The 10,994-nt window shown below is 44.4% G+C and overlaps 1 long non-coding RNA gene across 2 annotated transcripts; it reads left to right on the top strand.

Annotated features, from left to right (window-relative positions):
• The first annotated feature begins 96 nt into the window (after positions 1-96).
• Positions 97-2,096, top strand: LOC308460641. Of its 2 annotated transcripts, XR_013978674.1 has the most exons (3): positions 97-333; positions 814-914; positions 1,943-2,096. It is a non-coding gene; the product is annotated as an uncharacterized lncRNA (long non-coding RNA). The 2 variants fall into 2 exon arrangements; XR_013978675.1 differs by having other exon boundaries at positions 814-2,096.
• The last annotated feature ends 8,898 nt before the right edge of the window (positions 2,097-10,994 follow it).

Here is a 10,994-nt window from a genome sequence, read left to right as displayed (position 1 = left end):
TAGGGAAGCCGTTGAGAACCAATAGGAGAGGAAGGAGGGGTGGGGTGGGGGGAGGAACCACAAAAAAGTGCCGCGCTTCAGAGGATGGGGGAGGCGGGTTCAGAGCTCTCCCGGCCAATGGGGTTGGTCATAGTGAATAAAGCGGCCAATGGTGTTCCTCGAGTGGAGGTTCGTCGGTTGGCAGTTCAGTTAGCTTTGAAATGGGCTGTGAGGGGTGAGGGAGAAAGGTTGGGACGACGAGTATCAGCGTTTTAAATTTAACATTTTAAGTGATTATTTTATTTTATTTTATTGTAAACTGCTTTGAGGTTTCATTCTCCCTACAAGCAAGTGGTGTGTATATATATTATGAAATGAATGAATGAGTATTTTATTTCTTATATAAAACTCCCTCTCCATTCTAGTGCCCATGCATGATTCAAGGCAGCTTACAGCAGTTAAAAAAAGTAAAATTATATTAATACAGGCAACAACCTCATAATAAAAATATGTATAATATTTATACATAAATAATAAAAATATGTAAAATATGCACAGGGAAAATGCCTTTAATAATAAAATGCATTTAATAATAATAACAATACTGTAATATATAGTTTAATAATAATAAATGTATTTCTTGCTCTTCACCCTAATGTCTCAGGGCAGGCTGCAACATTAGAAGCAACATTTAAAAACAACTTTCAACCATAAAAGCGAGATGGGCCCTGAAAACATACACCTCAAGTATTAAAAGCTAGGCTAAAGTTCCTCTTTGGCATTCTCCAAAAGGTGTACAATGAGGGTGCCAGACGCATGTTCTTGTTCTTGCAGGTGTTCCGCAGCTTAGGGGCCACCACAGAGAAGGCCCTCAGCCTCTGAGGGTGGAGGAACTACCAAGAGGGCCCCCTCTGCCTATCTCAGTACCCAGGAAGGTCTGTAGGGAAGGAAGCGGGTTTTTCAGGTGTTTGGGTCCCCGAGTTGTAGGGCTTTAAACACCAATGTGAACACTTTGAATTGGGCCCGGAACCGAACTGGCAACCAATGCAGCTGTTTCAAAACGGGTTACACGAGCTCTAAATGGAACCCCAGCCAGCAGTCTGGCTGCTGTGTTTTGGACCAACTGAAGTTTCTGAGTCATCTTCCAAGAGCAGCCCAGGAGCATTGCAGTGAACCAGTTTGGAAGTTACCAGAACCTGGAAGCTGGTGAAAAAAAGGCACTCTGAGCAACACACACACACACAGCGAGAGAGAGCGCAACATTGGCTGAGATTATTGATAACAATGCCTTTCGCAGATCAGCTATAGAAGGCAAAATCCTGCTGGAATAAATCTATCAGCTGGGGAAAAAGAGCTATTGTGATGGGAGGGAGCTGAGACCTGGCATTGGAGCCAATTAAGTTCTACTCAGAGTAAACCCATTTAAATTAAGGGACCTGAGTTATAGTCATGCCCATTAATTTCAGTGGTTCTGCTTTGATTATTACTAACATGGGATGCAAACCTGAAATGCATTTAAAATATGTGTTAAATAATTCTTATTTGAGGGTAGGTGCAGAGCCTTGAATACAAAGGAATCCAAGAACTGATGATGTTACACAATGTTTGGTTTTTCTGAAGGCTGCAATGTTTATTTCTTTTACAGTATTTATAACCCCCTTCCCTTCAGCATAAATATCTGTTTCCAGAGTGGCTGAAAAAGGAATACGATGCAATAAAATTTCAGTAAAAAAGCATAAAAACTGAGGCAACCAACTAAAACAATAAATAGTGGTTAAAAGTATTGATTAGAAACTTGAAGCCATTAATTAAAAAGCTGTAGCAGCTTTAACATTTTTTAAAAACTAGCTTTCATACATACTGAGATGCATTTGAAAACAAACATTTCTGCCCTTCGAGTGTGGATGGGGAGAAGCCATCTCTATGCAGGGTGCACTGATTAGGTGTTTATTTGTCATTCCAGAGCTGATATAAATGAAGCTGATAGCATTAACAAGGGAAGGGATCTTTCTCAGTGAGACTGCAAGTTTTTGTACTTGATGTTGGGGGAGAGGGGTAAAACCTGGAAGTTCCTGTTGATACTTACAAAATAAAGCAGTGGCAACTTTTGGAAGATACGATCCTAAGTGTATTTATTCTGCTCATGCCAAAGGAGCCACAGTAGTTCTAAAAGATCATGCAGACACATCCCGTCCCATGAGGCTGCAGCAGTGGGAGAGATGGGGCTATTACATCTCTGATGAAAGATCAGCTATTCAGCTCTAAGAACAGGTGTGTGACTAAGCTTCTTCTCCACTTTCCTCCTCATCACTTTGTTCTTTTGAACTGAGTCTTTTCAGACTATAAACCTGTCTTGGAGTGGGACTGTCTTCTTATAATTGATTCTATGTAAGCTGCGATGGGAGTCTTTCTAGCTGAAGAGCAGGATAAAAATGCTTTAAATCAGGGTTTCTATGACTTGGGTCTCTGGCTGTTTTGGACTACCGCTCCCATCATCCCTAGCTAGCAGGACCAGTGGTCAGGGATGAAGGGAACTGTAGTTCAAAAGCAGCTGAGACCCAAGTTTTGAGAAACACTGCTTTAAATAGAAACTTTGTCCTACAACTCAGGCAGCAAAAAGTCTTGAACTAGCTGCGATGAATGTATATAAAGATCCATAAAGTGATTTCCAACAACCCACGCCCCCCTTTTTTACAATTGCTCAAAATAATAAAAAACACTTCTGAAAAAACACAACCAATCAATGCAAAATGCTTTAGCCAGCAACTTAACTATTTGCCAATCTATTGCAGATATATTGAGAGAAAGGGCACACAGTACTGTAACCACACTGGTTCCTATTTGTCAAAGCCAGATCCATTCCTTCAATCTGTCGCTGTTTCTCCTCATCTGATTTTGACAGGAAGCTATGTGCTGAGATAAAGGACTTTTCCCTACCCATTGGTGCATTTGGGACATTTATTGGAGCAGAAAATGGCTTGCCAGTCTTTCTGACACTTGTGACTTGTCTTTCTGTTCTGTCCCTTCCTGTTTACAGTAATTCCTGTGGAATAGGAGTGTGTATATGCGGTGCATCAACTGGGGAAGGAAAAGATGGTGGAAGATTGCATAGCACAATCTTAGTTGCACAGTTTTTAAACATTGACTTCTAATGAAGGTGATATTTTATTACACTGATTATAGTGGTGGTTTCGAATGTGCTGACTATGGACTATGACAGGGAAGAGGTGTTTGTTCCATTAGTTTCCTCGTCCCTTTCCCTCTCCCCCATAATCAATGTAATTGTCTTTAACACAATCTCTCCAATAAATGTTCACCCATTTACTTGAACGGTCTTTCTCCCGGCCTCCCCATTATAATGAGAGATTAAATGAATTACAGCACAAATGTGATGAGGAATACGTTGTGACTGCAGGAAAAAAAGGTGGGGGAATCATTTATTACACTGGTAACAGTAGAGAGGGCATAACCACCCATTTAAATTGGTTGCAGAAAATAAAGGGTGTGAATGTTTTGTTCCAAGGTGGTCTAGATTTTTTCACAGCTGGTGGAATGTGCTCATTCTTCAGTAGATTGGTATCTAGGCATTGTGATTACAGATATATATTCTTGGAGAAGTATGGGCAGGGATTAGCTAAGGCAAGAGTGGGTAACCTGTGGCCCTCCAATTGTCGGAGTACAGCTCCTGTTTGAGACCATTGGCCATGCTGGTGGGGGCTGATGGGAAATGAAGTCCAACAGCGCCTGGAGGGCTCAGGTTCCTGATCCCGCTAAAGACTCAAAAGCTGGGAGATGGAGTTTCATTGTTTACAAGAAAGAGGAGGTGATGGATGGATTTATATAGCCTGCCTTTCTGTGCTTGCTTTATAGCAAAGTAGCCTTGTGTTTCTGCTATCTCACAACTACAACTATTCAACAGAATTACAGATTCAGACATAAATTTAACAAACAGATGCAGTTACGACATACTAAAAAATAACCAGCCCAATGATACAAGCAGACTGCTAGTGGGGGACATGGAAAAAGCAAGGGTTTTTTTTCCTAAGTAGGAAGGAAGCCTCATTTATTTTGAGGGAATTACTCTTGAGTCAAACATGCCAAAGCCAGCCACTTAAGTTTTATTCTGTAAAGGCAGCACACTTGGGGAGTGAATGAAATAATTTGGATAAGGAGGAAAGTGCTTAAACAAACATAGCCTAGTATCCACCTCTGTCCAGGGTCGGGCTAGCAGTAATGAACCACTCCTGCTTTTTCTGCTGCTCTCAGAGGGCCCCCTCCCAAGTCCCAGATGAGGATGGTCAGCATTTCTTCCTCTAACCAGCCTTTCTCAACCTGTGGGTCCCCAGATGTTGTTGAACTACAACTCCCATCACCCCTAGCTAGCAAGGCCAGAGCTCAGGGATGATGGGAATTGTAGTCCAACAACATCTGGGGACCCACAGGTTGAGAACCGCTGCCGGAGTCTAATCCTTTAGCAATAGTGATTAACTGATTAAGCTCCTTAACTGCCTCCCAAGTGCTGCAGCCTCAGAGAGAGGACTGGAGCATGTACTAAAACAGGGATGGAGAACTTGCGCCTGCGTGGGGAGCAAATGTGGCCCTCCGGGACACTCTGGTCCATGGCACTCTCCACAGGCCACATCCCCTCCTGGGCCACACCCCTTACAATTCCCTGCTTTGCAACTCTTGCCATCAGCTCAGAAACATCTGAAGTGGCAACATTAAAGCTAAAATGATGGGACAAATCTGACATCTAGTGGCCAAAAGGGGTGAATTTGGTTCCTGATTGTTTTTTAGTGGTTTGAAAAAATGTAATTCTGCCTATGCTGCTTTAATTCGGGTTATATTATCATTTATTCTTTAATGGAAATTGTGCTTTGTTTGATTTTGTGTGCACCCTGAGGACTCCCAGAACTGAAAGGCAGAGAGAATATTTTAAATAAATGAAAAGATGCCCTAACAAACTATATGTATGTGTCTATGTATGTATACGGGGACGTGGGTAGTGCTGTGGGTAGAGCATAGGACTTGCCGATCAGAAGGTCGGCGGTTCGAATCCCCGTGACGGGGATGAGCTCCCGTTGCTCGGTCCCTGCTCCTGTCAACCTTGCAGTTCGAAAGCACGTCAAAGTGCAAGTAGATAAATAGGTACCGCTCCGGCGGGAAGGTAAACGGTGTTTCCGTGTGCTGCTCTGGTTTGCCAGAAGCGGCTTAGTCATGCTGGCCGCATGACCCAGAAATTGTATGCCGGCTCCCTCAGCCAATAAAGCGAGATGAGCGCCGCAACCCCAGAGTCGGTCATGACTGGACCTAATGGTCTGGGTTCCCTTTATTTTTACCTTTTTATGTATGTATATACACACATGCATATGTGAATAATAAATGGAAGGTACTGCCAACCTAGCAGTTCGAAAGCACGTCAAAGTGCAAGTAGATAAATAGGTACCGTTCTGGCGGGAAGGTAAATGGCGTTTCCGTCACTGCTCTGGTTCGCCAGAAAGCAGCTTAGTCATGCTGGCCACATGACCTGGAAGCTGTATAGTCAGCGGTCCCTTTACCTTTACTATAATTACAGGTTATTGCATTCCTCTCATGCTGGGTTGAAGACTTCAAGAATCCCAGGGGCTCAATGAACATTCATTTCAGCCCCCTTATTACGGCTTCTTGTTTCCATATCTTTTTTTTCAGCTGTCATTCAGTGGACCCTGTGTGCTGCTGTTTTGGCTACAAAAGCAATTAGCAGGTGTGGGGGGTACATATGTATATTTGTAGTTTGTCGTTTCTTCCACCAGATGGCAAAGCTGTTCCGTTTCTCTCTCCTCGCTCTCCTTTTCTCCTGAGAGAGGTGACCAGAACTCTCTCTCCATCATCTCCTGAAGAGTGAGTGTCTGCTGCAGCAGAGGACCAAAACAAACAAACAAAGAACAGAGAACAAAAAGATGCTATTTCCAGGTTCACGGAACAGTGCTTCAAATATGAATGAAAAAGCAACTCTTTTTACAGCTGTTATCCAATTCAAGAAATCCTAGCCACTTAACCAAAGTAGTTTTCTGTGAATTGACCTGTTAAATCTGCATACAATGAAAACAATAGTTTAAGGTTGGGGGGAAATTCTTTGTTTTTCAGTGCTGCTTGTATATGATTCAGCAGATACTCTCTTGGAAGAGTCATTTCCCTCTTCCAAGTGTAACACAAGAACATAAGAACAGCCAGTAGCTGTTCAGGCCAGTAGCCCATCTAGGGCAGCATCCTGTTCTCAGAATGATCAGCCTAGGCTTGCCATAGGTCAGGAAAATTCCTGAGGTTTTCTGGTGTAAAAATGGCATCAGGGCAAAATGTCAGGGGAAACCCAGATGTATGGCAACGCGATGGAAAAAGCAGCGGAAACAGCTCCAAAAGAGCTCAACAAATACGGAAACCCCAGATCAAGCAGCATTTAAGTGCAACAACCCTTGCACCTTTCAATGGCTTCCAGCAACTGGCATTCAGAAGCATCCTTCCTGTGATAGTGGAGATACCCACCAGGGTTAGCAGTAAAGAGTGAGGGTGCCCCTCTGAATACTGGTTGCCAAGGAGCAACAGTCAAACAGCATCATTGCCCTCATGCCTTGATGCTTGTGAGCTCCCTGGAGGCACCCAGTTGGCCAACGTGATGCTAGACTATATGGACCTTTGGCATGATTCAAGTGGGGTCTTCTTAACAATGGGCGGGGGGAACAGAAGACGGGTCCAATTGCATACCGTCCAAACATTTCCTTATCCAAAAGTTTGTTTGAGCCATCTCAGAATTTGGAAACCTGTAAGGCACTGCATGGACATTGTAACTGCCATCTCTATGCCCCATTGACACAGACTTCGCCAAATGGAATGGCTGTGGCTGGCTTCAGTTGTGTAGCTTGTCTAGAATCGCATCACCAACAATGTCCAGTAGATTCCCTTGACAGTCGTGCAATTGTGTTCTGTAGAGCCATCGCAATAGCAACGGATGCACTAATGAGGCCCATCTCTAAAAAACATTAGCGGCGCACACATTACCAGCTTAAAATGCAGTGAGATCATTACCTCCACACTGTATTTCAAACTGCAATTGTACATCGTTGCATGCATCAGTGCAGTTAGATGCATTTCCAAATCACCAGGCGCCTGCCCACAGCACTGGGCACAGAGGATATGTGTGGATGGCTTATATTTTCAAATCAGATTGAAACCGACTTGGGGGGAAACACACCAAAACTCAGTATTTCTCAAGAAGCTACAGGACAGGTGTGGATTCCAGTCCTAGCTCAGCAGTGATCAGCTGCTTTCTTAAATGGCTTCTTCTCCTGTACCTTTAAAGTCAGTCTCACACCCAGAAAGTAAACAGATGCAATATTTCCTAGCCTGGAGAGAAGGAGTGTGAAAAACCTCGCTCACTATGTTTCAGGCGGGTGTTAAAAGGCACAGGAGGAGGCTGGGGCAGTGGAAACCAATGTGGAAAACTGAATTTCCTGAGCTATGGGAGGATCACAGCTCATGTTCCACTTCCCTTTTCGTCCCCTGCTAATCAGTGGGATTAGTCTCAGGGCAACACAACAACCCTAGTTTGGTTCACCAAGCTGTGGGGCAGTTACAATGGTGCCACACAAGGGATTTTCCAAGTAGCCTCCATCCTGCTGCTCTAGCCTGGCTCCACTTGCCCCGAGGACTGAGCCTTGAACACAAAGGAAGAGTTTGGGATAAGCTGGAATAAATACTTTTCAGGTTTGTATGTTTTAGACTCTGCTTTCTTCTCCCTAGAATTTTCATTTCCCCTCTTGGTTTGTTTGCCTTTTTGAGCATGTGACTGTGGGAGGGAGGGAGGGAAAGGAGGCACGATGACATAAGGAGACCCAGAGGCAAAGTGGTGTTTTCATTGAAAAAGATGGAACATTCAGCAGCGGCCGCAAGTGTCCCAATTCTTTGCCTTCTTGGACTCAAAATGTAAGGGGTGGTCAACGAATAGTCACCAACTTGGATGGCTTTAAAAGACGATTCAACAAATCCATGGAGTATAAGTTTATCAATGGCTTCAAGCCACGATGGAGGCTATGCTCTGCCTCCCTGGTCCGAGGCAGTAATACTTCTGAATACCAGTTGCTAGAAACCACTGCAGAGGAGAATGCTATTGTGTGGACAGGCGGAGTCCCCCCAACCCCAGGTGACCCCCAAATGGAATAATGACTCAAGACAACGTGCTCTGGGATTAAAATTGGCCACAACTTTATTAAGTTTCAGCTGGAGGGACACCTTGACTCAGACACTGGGCGTTTATTCTTCCCAGTCCCCAGCCGGGGATCTGGGAGACTTCAGGGCTATCCAGAATGTGTGGGGGTTGGGCTGGCTCTGGAGAACATATGTTCAAGCAGAGACACCCCCCCCCCGTTTCGCCGCCATTGGAGGGGAGAGCAATGACAACCTCTCGGTGTATGGCCAATGCCTCCCCGCAATACCCCTTTAACGGGGAACCCTGGTATCACTGCTGCAAGGGGGGGCGTGGGTCAACGCTTCACGCCCCCCCCCCCATTTAGGAAGATAGACTAAAGGATTCCACCCAAGGCCTGAAACCGCCACCCGGCAGGAAGGTCCCTCCCCTTACCTGGCCGATCCCCTGGCAACGCCTCCCCAGGCGGGATTGAGCGATTGGCTGAGGTAGGCGGAGACCTCCAGGTATCCAGCCTGAGGAGGAGGAAGCCAGCCAGAACTACCAGGAGTCGCACTGGGATCGTGGGTTGTGTGTGGGTGCGTGCAACCACGTAAAAGGCACCCCTATTTGATATGGGGAGCGGTCATTGTGCTCAGCAGGTACCCCACAGGTCTCTAATTGGTCATTAGAAGAACAGGATGCTGGACTAGATGCAAGGGGGGCATGGGTCACCGCTTCACGCCCCCCCCCATTTAGGAAGATAGACTAAAGGATACCACCCAAGGTCTGAAACCGCCACCCTTTTTTTAAACATTGTGAATGATTAGGACAAAGCAGCATCCCCACTGCTGATCAAAGCACCAAATATATCCTGAATTCATTCTCACACCCAAATTTGCTTATTGACTGTATCTTTTGTTTTGTTTTTTAAAACAAAACTACAGCCCACAATCCAGAGTTACACTCTGGCTTGGAGAATCATGCACCTAAAGTTAGTCCAAAAATTGCAGACAAAATATACTGCAGAATGAATAACTGGAGAGTGAATGTTACTCCTTGCAGAATAATCGCTGCAGAAGAACTAAGGCAGAGTGGATGCAAGATCAACAACATATTAGCGGGAGATCTGCTGCGCAGGGATAGGGATAGATGACCTTTGAGATACTTGGGCTATCTTGGTTCAGATTGTTGATGTATTTAATGCCAAATACTCATGGTCCTGCCCAGAGCCTGATACAAGCTGGTGATTAGTTGGATGTGCTTGATATGAGTAAATGAATGTGTGCTAGAGAAGGAGTCACCATCCACATCTTATCTCAAATCTCTGCCAGCAGAAGCTCCTGTATATCAAGGGAGGGTAAGGATGAAAGATGGGCGTTTCTCTTGTTCCATTTTGTTGCAGCAAGATATTTGTTGCCACAGCTGACAAAGCAGCCAGGCTGACCTGGTTTATATCAGTCTTTGGATTCCTTTTCCCCCTCCCCCACAGCCCCAGGCTTCCTACATCCATCTCTGCTTTACAGTCATAATCTCCCATTCAGAACTAATCTGCCTTTATTCTGTGCATGCACCTTCATCACAGATGCTGTGACCATTTTATTGTTGGGAGGGGCTTTCTTTTGTAGGCTGCATTCAGACAGTCTTACGAATTTTAACATTCAAACCAGCAAGCTGTGGTTTAAGCGGTCCCTTGAAAGCAGGGTTGCAAACTTTGGTTTGATCCAGGTTTGTAAATTGTAATCCTGGTTTAGGGGGGGTTGCTCAAACAGCAGTTTCCTGGTTTGGATGTCATGGTAAACTGTGGTTTTCAGAAGGAATATAACGAATTAAGCTCTGCATATGACAGGAATAAGGGAAGGGAGAAGGAGTATAGGGGGCTGCCTGAATGCAGCCATAATCCATGTGTGGGCATGGAGGCTGAATGGCTGGGAAGTAGCTTTCAGCAAGAATTTGTATTCTATTGAAGGTGAGGCATGAGACCTAGAAAAGAGAATGGCTTAGTAAGCCCTGGAAACATTAGCCTGGGTTAAACTGATGGGTATTGATACACCACCAAAAAAACCCATCAAGAGGTCATAGAAGCTTGGAAACCAGTGATTATTTTGATTCTGAATCAACTGGTATGGACCACTCAGGCATCTTATTCTGATGTGTAGACTGTGATGCATCTGGCTTGTGATCATATTTTGAGGCTGAATCTTAGGTTTGACAACAGAGGCATAGAGAGCTGAGTCCTTGATGCTGTCAGTACCCTGTTTGGAACTCTTGGTCTGGGACTTTCTTTGCGTGTTACTGGGTCTCCTCTGCTTCTTTTCCATCACCCACTTTTCTTTGCTGTATCTTGTGTGTGTTGCAGTGTGTGGGGGTGTTTCTCACAACAAGCCAGTAGTCCACATTGTTCTATTGACTGTTGTCAAGACCTACCAGGGCTAGAACCTGGAAGATTAATTGCTGAAAGCTGCCCAGAGTGGCTGGGGCAACCTAGTCAGATGGGCAATATATAAACAAACAAACAAACAAACAAACAAACAAAAGTATGCAGATATGGTGAAGCTGATTGCAGAAATAAGAGATCAAAAAGCTGGAAATTTTGTCGAAGAGTGGAAATTCTTTCCAGACTATTTGTGAAAAAGTTACAGTCAAATGACATTGTGAGCAGGATTTGAACTATAGGCAAGGGAAGAAGAATAAATAAATAAATGTTTAAATAGAAAAATTCCTTCCTGTAGCACCTTAAAGACCAACTAAGTTAGTTCTTGGTATAAGCTTTCGTGTGCAAGCACACTTCTTCAGATACACTGAAACAGAAGTTACCAGATCCTTCTATATATTGAGAAGGTGGGGAGGGGTATTA

This window comes from Podarcis pityusensis, assembly GCF_964106645.2.
Source record: "Podarcis pityusensis genome assembly, chromosome: 13".
In the NCBI taxonomy this organism is placed as follows: domain Eukaryota; kingdom Metazoa; phylum Chordata; class Lepidosauria; order Squamata; family Lacertidae; genus Podarcis; species Podarcis pityusensis.
This window is presented reverse-complemented; position numbering and strand designations above follow the sequence as displayed.